The following is an 11,539-nucleotide window of genomic DNA, read 5'->3' as shown; positions in this document are numbered from 1 at the left end:
CATCCCCTTACGTGTAGGGTTATCAATACATGACTGAAGAAGGAGAGTGCTGTGGGAAGTGTATTGAAGTAGCCTGCAAAGTCAAACTAAGTAACAACACTGTCCAGGTGCTCAATGTAAGTATTCCTTTCCCTTTCAGATCTCTCTGTTAGCCAATACGAGTTAGAACAGCTAAGACTCAACTCATATCCCTTACTAGTAAAAATATTATACTGAAATAACACTGAAAACAACACACCAGCTTCCTGAATTCATAGAATCATAGAATCAACCAGGTTGGAAAAGACCTCCAAGATCATCAAGTCCAACCCTACCATGGTTAATAGACCATGGCACTAAGTGCCACATCCAGTCTCAGCTTCAAAACCTCCAGGGACAATGAATCCACCACCTCCCTGGGCAGCACATTCCAATGCTTGACTACTCTCTCCTCAAAAAATCTCTTCCTAATATCTAACCTAAACCTCCCCTGGCATAGCTTGAGTCTGTGCCCCCTGTCCTACTGCTAGCTGCCTGGGAGAAGAGACCAACCCCCACCTGACTCCAACCTCCTTTCAGGTAGTTGCAGAGGATGATGAGGGCACCCCTGAGCCTCCTCTTCTCCAGGCTGAACACCCCCAGCTCCCTCAGCCTCTCCTCATAGCACTTGTGCTCAAGTCCCTTCACCAGCCTCACTGCTCTTCTCTGGACCCTTACATTGAACACTTACTTGGAAAAACAAATTCTTGATATGTGTGGTTAACGGGGCAGTAGTTTCTAATTTGTGGTCTGAGTGTTCAAATCCAGGATTTAAATTTTCAAGCTAGCTACAGTTTGCAGAATTTCATTTTTGCCACTTGAAAGAAGTTCAGAAGCATCTGAGAGATGTGAGAACTTAATTAGCTCTGACATACTTGATCACAATTAAAAAAATTATTTTGTGTTTCTTATAAAATCTCAGGTTAATGAGATCCTGCCACTCGATCAATGCAGCCATTACAAATGTGAGAAAATTGAAGATCAATTTGTTGCAGTCCAAACCAAAAGAGTATGCCCTGAGTACGACCCTGAAGAGTGCGAGCCTGTAAGTTTGAAGAAATTCTACATTGATTGAATGTAGTTTAAAAGAACGAGGGGGGACAAGGAACGCAACAAATCAATTTCAGTGAAGTTGCAGGAATATCTTAATTAAATTAGTCTTGCTGTAGCATTAATAATGAGAAAAGCTTAGCATTTTCTATGAGGCTACAAGGATTCAAGACTTCTACGGTGAGGACAGTAAGTTATCCACTGTTTCATTCAGGGTTCATCACAGAGGAGCTTGTGACCAGTATCAGTACTGTCAACTCATATCCTTACTGATTGTCATCTATGCACTAATACAAATCCTCTTTCTTTACTTTTACAAAGGATGAAATGGAGACTACTCCTGATGGCTGCTGCAAAATATGTAAACGTAAGTAATGCTGTGTTTATGTTTTCTGCTTGAAGAACACTGTATTCAACTTGTTGCTATCTTTGAGTGGATGGAAGGATTCTTCACGCCCTGTTTTCACATAGTCCATTTACGAAGACTCTGTGTTTCACTATTTATTCAAAAGAAACTTGCTGATTTGTTTTCCTGATACTGAATACCATAAATCAAACCACCAATGTTCAGGCCTCTGTATTATCTTCTAATGACATTTTATAGCTGTGCTCAAAGAATAATCTGAAAACTCCAGATACATTACACAGTACCCATCCCCCCACCCCAACACATACTGCAGATTCTCAATAATCAGACATCATGCCCTTTGAAACTGTTTAAGCATTTAGTTGAACTAGAGATTTGAAGTATATTCCCCTCTACTTCTTTTTATGTAGCTTCCAAATGCAAGCCTTACAGCAAGAAAACTGTGATCCGCCATGCTGACTGCGAGTCTTCTGAACCTGTTGAGCTGTCATACTGTGAAGGATCTTGTCCTGGATCATCAGTGTAAGTTCTAAAAAAATAATTTAACATCTCCATGGATTCATTTATAATTCACTTATACTGGTCTCTCACATTAATCAGTTACCCAAGGGTATTGAGGGAGCTGGTGGAAGTGTTCACCAAGTCACTTTCAATCATTTGTCAGCAGTCCAGGCTAACTGAGAGGGCCCAGTTGACTGAAGGTTAGCCAGTGTGATGCCCATTTACAAGAAGGGTTGCAAGGAGAATCCAGGGAACTAGAGGCATGTCAGCCTGACCTTGGTGCTGGGAAGGTTACGAAGTAGATCATCTTGAGTGCTGTAAGGTGGGACATAGAAGACAACCAGGGGATCAGGCCCAGCCAGCATGGGTTTGTGAAAGGCAAGTCCTGTTTGACTAACCTGATCTCCTTCTATGACAAGGTGACCCACTTAGTGGATGAGAGAAAGGCTGTGGATGTTGTCTACCTGGACTTTTGTAAAGCCTTTGACACCATTTCCCACAGCATTCTCCTCGAGAAGCTGGCAGCCCATGGCTTGGATATGTACACTTGTTCACTGTGTAAAAGCCTGGCTGGATGGCTGAGCTCAGACAGTGGTGGGGAATGGTGCTATATCCAGTTGGCAGCTAGCGTCTAGTAGTGTTCCCCAGAGCTCAGTGTTGAGTCCAGTCCTGTTTAATATCTTTATCAATGATCTGGACGAGGGGATCAAGTGCCCCCCTCAGTCAGTTTGCAGGTGACACCAAGCTGGGTTGGAGCGTTAATCTGCTGGAGGGTAGAAAGGGTCTGCAGAGGGATCTGGACAGGCTGGATTGAGGGGCCAAGTTCAATTGGATGAGGTTCAACAGGGCTCAGTGTTGGGTCCTGCACTTGGGTCACATCAACCCCATGTAATGTTACAGGCTTGGGGAAGAGTGACTGGAAAGTTGACCAGTGGAAAAGAAATCCTGGCCTGTATCAAAAATAGTGTGGCCAGCAGGACTAGGTCAGTGGTTATCTCCCTGCACTCGGCACTGGTGAAGCTGCACTTCAAATCCTGTGTCTGGTTCTGGGCCTCTCACTACAAGAAAGATATTGAGGTTTTGCAACGTGCCTGGAGAAGGGCAACAAAGATGACGGTCTGAAGCAGGAGACTGGAGGAGGAGCTGACAGAACAGGGGCTGTTTGCCCTGGAGAAAAGGAGGTTCAGGGGAGACCTTATCACTCTCCTCAACTACCTGAAAAGAGGTTGTAGTGGGGGGGGGGGGGGGGTAAGTATCTTCTTTCAGGTAACAAATGAAAGGATGAGAGGAAATAGCATCAAGTTGCACCAGGGCAGGTTTAGATTGGATATACTGGATATTAGGAAATATTTCTTCACTGAAAGGGTTGTCGAGCATTGGAACAGGTTGCCCAGGGAAGTGGTTGAGTCATCATGCCTGGAGATGTTTAAAAGACATGCAGATGGGGCCCTTAGGGCAAAAGTTTAGTGGTGGATTTGGTAGTGCTGGGTTAATGCTTGGACTTAATTATCTGAAAGGTCTGTTCCAATCTATGTGATCCTATGACCACAGTATAGCAAAAGTGCTAATGTGTTTATATGATTCCATTGAATTGAATCAGATACAATGGAAGCAAGAACAAAAGTCAGTGAGAGCGTTCTGTTAGTTTTTACTGACATGTGTTTCTTTTCCCTGGTGGAACACAGGTATTCTCTTGAAGCAAACCAGATGCAACAGGACTGTAGCTGCTGCCAGGAGTATAGCACCCAAACCAGAGAGGTGACCCTGACTTGCCGAAATGGAACAAGCATGAATTATAACTACGTCTACGTGGAAAAATGCCAGTGTACAAAAGGTTGCTCTTCCCAAAGCTCTGCAGCACAGGACTCCCAGAAGCAACAACCTGGACAACAATTGCAACAGGCTGTAGCATTTGCTTCCACATGGAGTTAAGATATGATCACTGGAAAGAGCAAGCAGGGACTCTAGGGAAGCTGGAATCATGTCTTCCCCAGAATAACCTGTGCTCCTTCTTTAACAGATCTTATGTCAGTTTCTGTTATCACCTTTTCTCACTTCTTACTTGTAAAAAAAGTAATAAAAAAACCAGTCAAATAATTAAATTTTAGTGGTTGCTTTGGTTTGCTTTTCAGGTGATACAATATTCAAGGGTAAAACCAGATGACTGTAAAATATAGAAATACACAAACAATTTCAACAACATTCACAAATAAGCTCAGGATATCTTTTAAAGCCATGAGCTTATTTCCTGTGCTATCTAAATGGTTTTGAATGGACTTACAGTAGTGAGGAAATTGGCTGCCTTTTCCCCACAGTGGTTCACAGTGTTTACCTGAACTGTTTGGAATATTTACCTTATCAGTAGCTGTTATAATACAAAGTCTGAAATCTGCCCTGAATGCTTGGATGAAAAATAGAGGAGGAACTGCTTGATCAAACAATTGCACATTTTATATGTAATTATTCAGAAGTGCAATTCAATCCCTGAATGAAATCAGTAGAGCCCATACCATATAGGATTAACTAGTGGGGAGAAGTAGACAGGGATGTAAGCTTTGCAATAAGCCTGGCAGAACATGCTCAGCCATCAGAGATCAATGATATTAGCATGTAAAATTGTTTTTTAAAAGTTAAATTCCCAAATTACAGAAGATGTAGGGGCTATTTCTCAAAGCTGAACACCACATTACTTCCAGGTAGTGATCTGTTACCTATGAGTTCAATTTGAAAATGCCTTTGCAATCCTCAGGAATCACTGAACTCATAAAAAGAGCCCCCAAAACCATCAGCATTTGAAAATGCCTTTGCAATCCTCAGGGATCACTGAACCCAAAACCATCAGTACCATAACTCACTGTTTAAAGGAAATAATCTTGAATAGTGAGTTTTCTGTGGGGTTGGGCTATTTGGTTTGGTGGGGTGCTTTTTGCTTTAAAAACCAGCTCACTGCGAAATTTTCTCTGTTCTCAAAATACAGCTTCCAATTTATTTTTTAAGGAAAATCTGGTTTTGCACCTATTTTTCTCTCGAGCCTGCACAGAAGAAAACCCAGGTGCTTTTGTTTACTTGAACAGGATTCAGTAGGAGACCAACATGTCCAAAAAACATGTAGTAATTACCTGAAATCAGAGAAATTAGCTAAATAGGAAAACATGAAGACATAAATTTGATATATAAGATACCATTTATGTTAAAGTATGTCTAACTATTGTGTACTCTATCAAATGACTCTGAGCCTGAAATTATAAAATCAATGTATGTCTTAATTTTATAGGAAAATTTCCAAATACATTAAATATACAGTCATAGCATCAGAAAAAAAAATCCAATTACGGAACAAGAGATTAATAATATTTAAAACAAGAAACACTATACAATATAAAATGAATCCTGAATACTTTCCTGTCATTCCTATGGCATACCAAAATAATCAGAAAGTGCTGAATTTTATCCTGTATTTACCATAATCAAGCGTACTGAGGCTTCACTAAAAATTACCACAGAAAAGCATTTACCTGTATCAGGAAACAGAACACTCATTTTTCTATTCCACTAAGCAGACGATTGCAGGGACTACTGCAACTGTCGACCATACTGAGATTCTCATTGATTATGTTACTGTTCATTGAGTAAAACGTTCTGTTGCAAATAACACAATTTACAGGTTATACTGTCTGACGATCTTAAACTGGACAAATATGAAGGTTATGCTGCTCTTCTGTCAAAAGTCAGTGCATTTGTAGAACTGTAACACACATGAAAGGCATTTGTTAAGTTTTAAGTTAACAGCAATAATATACACCCAGAGTTCATTAGTTCATCAGTTGAAGGACAGAATTTAGTATCACTGAACAAACTAAATTGGGTAAGATATCTGGTATGACATTCGTAAGCAGAGGTCTTTACCTTCCAGTCCAAATTATGACCTGTGCTTCCTTCAGCCTTTCCAAACAGAAAATGCCAACAACATTCAATCAGGTAGAGGACTGGAAATATGCCAAATAGACTAAAAGTCATTTGAATGATTAAATGAAACAATTTTACCACTACACATAATGCAATTCCATCTGTTGAGAGAGCAGAGATTTCCTTCTCTAACATGCAACATCCTTCCTGGCAATGAGTTATACCAGAATGTTCTTATGGATACTTTTATATTTCATGTTTTCACATTAACTGTCTCCACTCTATGTCTCTATTTGTGAGGTAACTGACCTCATCAAGCTCATTTTTGTTGTCTTTCACAGTACTGGCCAGTTTGAACTGTAACAGAGCTCTGGACACATGAATTTTCACCCTGGTGTAGCAAACAGCATCTCTGTAGCACTCCCATGTCACCTATACTTGCTTCCGGTACCCATACACTTCTCTTTTCTGCTTGAGACAAGATGGGCTTCTCCCCTGCTTGACTGACTTCTGATGTTCTGGAATTTCTTCTGTTTAAAAGTGCTCATCAGTCATGGGCCCAAATACCTTCATAAGCAGATGGCCAGGGTACCTTACTAAGAGCTCCTTCAGCAGCCTAAAGTCTGCTCTCCTCATACCTAGGGTCGAAGTTCTGCTGGCCATTGCCAGTGATCTGAAAATCAAATACTTTGTGGCTACTGTGACCAAGGCAAACACCAAATCACTCCTTCATCCCTGAGTCCATCCCTGTTTACAAACAAGAAAACTAGGAGCGCACCTTTCCTAGCTGGCTTCCTTAGTACCTGCACCAAGAAGTTACCCTCAATATGCTTCAGGAATTTCCTGGACCTCTTTCTTTGCTGTATGACATTCCCAGTTGCACAGTTAAACATGGAAGAATGGTGAGGAAGGAGATAGGCTACAGAGGTCAGTGCAGCAATAACCCAGATATTGCTCATAACAAAACCCTTTATGCTTTAAGATCACTGGTTTACACTGCAATATATTGCTACTTGCATTGCCTTTGGCTGGATTTTCCCCAAAAGTGTTGCGTATTATGTGTTCTCCCATAATCAGCCATGTGCTTTCCATGTGATTGCTTGCAAGATTATTCATGTAGTCATAACACTTAGTGCTCTTGCACTATCTCACATTAAAATCTTCATGCTCAAGCCCATTGCTCTCTGCCATGACCCATCGGCCCACAGTGCTTATCCTGCTTGGGAAACTACTGGGGAACCCCCACTGGGATAAATAATGCCTTCCAACCATTGCTGTGTGTAGTGTGTTTGTGTCTGACCCTGTTAGAGACCGGGAGGGCATCACAACCGGTCCAGTCCGGGTGCCCCTGCCTAGACCAAACATCAGTTGACATCTGGGAAGTTAAAATCACCCATAAGGATGACAGCAGTTCCTCTAGAGATACCTTAATTCCTTGTCAAATAATTCATTGGAGTCATCATCTTGACTGGGTGGTCAATAGTAGATTCCGACAACATTCACTTTATTTGCTTTCCCCTTCATCCTTACATACAGGCTCTTAGCTGTGTCATACAATCCAACCCCCCTTAGATACAGCACACCCATCTGCTTCGCCTGCCCTGCCTGTCCCTCCTGAGGAGTCTCTAACTGTCCATCATGGACACATCCAACCAGATTCTGCTTAAGCTAATGATGTCATAGTTCCAGGAGTGGGTCAACACTTCTAGCTCCTTGTCTGTTCCTCATGCTGTGTGCATTAGTATAAAGATATTTCAAACATGTTCCAGTGTACTCACACAACATGGAGCCATATGAAGGACCTTCTTACCACTCCATCCCTCAAACATTGGTGAGCAGCCACTAGGCATACCTCTAGCAAGCCTGGTTTTATCCCTTCCCCGTTCAATCTAGTTTAAAGCTCTTTCAGTGAGCCCTGCAGCCTTGTGCAAAGATCCTTTTCTCCCTTTGAGACAAGTGTACCCCATCTGTTGCCAGCAGGCCTGTTGTTGTGTAGACCGACATGTGATCGAAAACTCCAAAATTTTATGGTGACACCAGTCATGGAGCCAGGTATTGATCTGCTGGTGGTTCTCGTTTCTTCTCTCATCATTTCCTGCAACTGGAAGGATGAAGAACACTATTAATGCTCCTGTTGTAACCAGTTGTCCCAAGGAACAAGGCTCTTTTGATCACCCTTGGCCTTCATATTGCAACCTCATCGCTGCCTACATGAGAAAGCAATAATGGATAATAATCCAAGGACTTTACCAGGACTGAAAGTTTCCTTATCACTTCTCTAATCCAGGCCCCAGGGAAGCAAGAGACTTCCCTAAGAAGTGGGCCTGGTCAGCAAATTAGACCTTCTGTTCCCCTCAGAAAAGGATCTCCCATGACAGTAACTCAACTTTTTTCTTCCTGGAAATGATTTTAAAGCAGTGCACAGGGTAACTTTACCTTGGTGTCTCTTCCAGTGCAGATGAACCATCATCCTCATCACTGCTGGGGTCCATTTGCAGAGCCTCATACCTATTACACAAGTGCACTGGGGAAGGTGAGGCAGTCACAGAGATTTGCCTGCTGTGCCAGGCAGGAACTTGTTCCCATTTCCCCAAATGTGAACAATTTCATAATTACTTAGTGAATCATTTTTAGAAGAGTGTTAAGCATTTCAAACCAACCTGAATACTCCACATTAAGCTGATTACTACTTACAGAAAACCACTGCGCTGTGACAGTATCAAGCTCCTAAATCTAATCCATAAAGAAACATGGACAGCACACACATGGAAGATAAGTTCAGTGTACATTTTTACTCACTGTAACTATTTTATAATTGGAGATAATTATAAAATAAATTGAACCATCCTTCATTCTCTTTCAGTGATAAATGCATTAAATTTATAAAAGTTGCCCATTTTTGGCTTCACATACCAGATTAGTACACCTAGTGTTTTAAAAGCATCTTCTGAGTGAACTCTTTGAATATTCCAAACAGCAGTACTTTCAGAGTTCTCCCACACATGGAAATACAGATGTAGCTAAGATCCATTTCAATCTATTTGCTTTTCATAAATTCACTTCTCCCTTCTATATGCAAATTTTCCTTCAAAAGTTATGGCATAACCTAAGTATAATCTATTTCTTCTTACAAAATTAATTATACCTTTGGGCAAGATAGTAAAGAAAATCCTTCTAAAATATACTGCTGCACAAAAATAGATCAACTTGGGTTTCTAACTAAGCTTCCTAAAGATTTAGCAGAGAAAGGTTGAGTCTTCAGTAGGCTACAACTTAAAACTGCAGAGAACATTGCTAATATGTGTTTTCATTTTTCCTGCTTACTCTAAGAAAACACATATTTGCATTTCTTCCTAGAGGCCTGTTCTCACTGATGTTCTACAATGTTTTAATAATTCAAAATACACTGACTTCTCTTCATACCCCCACACATCATCACTGGTTATCAATGAAATGAAAAAACTAATAAAAACATAAAATGCTAAACAAATGCTTTAGCAGCCACAAGAATGCCAACATTTGTTTAGAATCATAGAATCAACAGGGTTGGAAAAGACCTCCAAGATCATCAAGTCCAACCTTACTGTAAGTTAATATGTAACACCAAATAAAAGACAGTGATACCTGAACTCTAGATCAGTCTACAGATAATGACTCAAACTGTGGTGCTCTCCAACAGAGACATAATACACTTTCATTTGGATGATACATTTATTAAATTAGAATTAAAAAGTTAATGTAGAGTGCAAGAAACATATTTGGACACTGGACCTCGATACAGAGCAACAATGTCTTCAGAATAATTACAGCAAAAAACATCCTCTGTACTGTATTACGTATCAACCAAACAGGCAGTAACATTTGTAAAGGGAAAAAAAAACATTCAGTACCATCAGCAGATGCAAAGAGCAGTAGAGAAGTTGCAAGGATCTAGCTAGACAAAAAATGTTCCTACCTTCAGCAAGTTGAGGCTCTTGGCAGGACTCAAACTAGTACTAAGAGAACTAACTTCTAGCAGATGCCTGTCTTATATAGCTGGCTTTGGCTCCAAGCTGCTTGAAGCTGTCGAGCAGAGGAGCAGCATCAAACACAGTATTACCCCACTAGCATTTTGTCAAAAGCTACAATCATGAGTGACAGTTTATTTGTTTTAAATAAAGAAACAGACTTTCAGTTCCAATGCCTTAATTTCACAGACCCTTAGATAACTAAACAGTCCCTGCCTTTTTTCATCTCTCTCGAATTCAAACCTGACACTGAACAGCTTGACTGAAAGGATATGTATGCTGAAAAGCTGAGCAGGCTTATGATTTTGTTCTTTTTAATATGAAAAAGTAGCACATCTTGACCTAAGAGTTTCAGTTCTAATGCTGAATTAAATAAAGACTAAAAATCCACAGAACAGTATTTAAGTATAGTGTAACACACTGAAATCCATCTACTGGCCATACTGCTCCTACATAACCCATTTTCAACTCTACCCTGTTTTGCATAACATTTATCTAGAACTCTACCCTGTTTTGCATAACATTTACCTAGGAAAAAAACCACACACAGAAAAAATAAATCTAAGAACAGGAGCCTCCCTCAGAGGCATGGAGCTCAGTTTATGAACAATCCTGGTCAGCCTAACATTCACACTTACCCCTCCCATGGTTAGGACTGAAAGGTGTTTACTCTGTGCTTGAAATGGAGCTGTAATAGAATGCAGTACAATTTACCAGCCAGTAAGTTGAACCATGACCACTTGCTTTTATGAAAAGCTGTATTATGAATCCCACTGTTTTAATATAAAAATTTAAATATATACATTTTTTTCCCTGAATTGTTCCATCCCTAGCAATTCATGTGTAAAAGTTACAGCCAGGGACTCTTCCCGGAGATATCCAAGCATTAAATCCTTACCAACATCTACCCTTTGGGTCATGATGTCCCAAAACACTGTGCTATAAAGACTGAATGCCTCTACACCTATTCAATCACAAAATTTACCATGATTGTAGAGAAGGGGCAAGACTAGTTTCTTGAAGAACACCCATCCTAACTTTAGAAAACAAAAGTGTGGTGACTCTACAACTACAGCACATACAAACTATAGCCTTGAATCTTACTATTAAAAGCCAATTGGAGGATGTCTAAAAGACACTTATGCTTTCAATGGCAAATTTAAGATGTTAAGGGATTCATAACAAAACTTAAAACCATGCATTATGAAGAGAAAGCTTGAGAAGGTCAGAAACCGGGATGATTTTTGGTGCTGTATTTTAAAAGTCTCAGCATTATTTTCAATGATAAAAAAATAAATACTCAAGCTCTACTGCCAGTACTACCTAAAGGCTTCTTGAACGTAGACTGAGGGGATGGGAATAAAATCAGCTTTTCATCAGATAAAGAAAATAATTTAAGCATGGGACATGAAATAAAGTATGAGGGAAGAGAGAATATGGGTCGTTATTCCCTATTCCAAACCTGATTATAATGTTCTCACAAATCACTGAAGAACCTAGATTTCAAGTGTACATTCATTTCAACTCTTGAAAATATAAAGGTCTATGGCTATTGTAGAAAGTATTTGAAATCAAACATTAAAAACAGCAACATTGCACATCACTGGAAAAATAAACTGGTGAATACTATTTAAAGTGCATTACTTTACAAAACAGACACCGCAGAAGTTTATCCAACAGGTGTAATTGG

Source organism: Acanthisitta chloris, unplaced genomic scaffold (genome assembly GCF_000695815.1).
Source record: "Acanthisitta chloris isolate BGI_N310 unplaced genomic scaffold, ASM69581v1 scaffold3313, whole genome shotgun sequence".
In the NCBI taxonomy this organism is placed as follows: domain Eukaryota; kingdom Metazoa; phylum Chordata; class Aves; order Passeriformes; family Acanthisittidae; genus Acanthisitta; species Acanthisitta chloris.
This window is presented reverse-complemented; position numbering follows the sequence as displayed.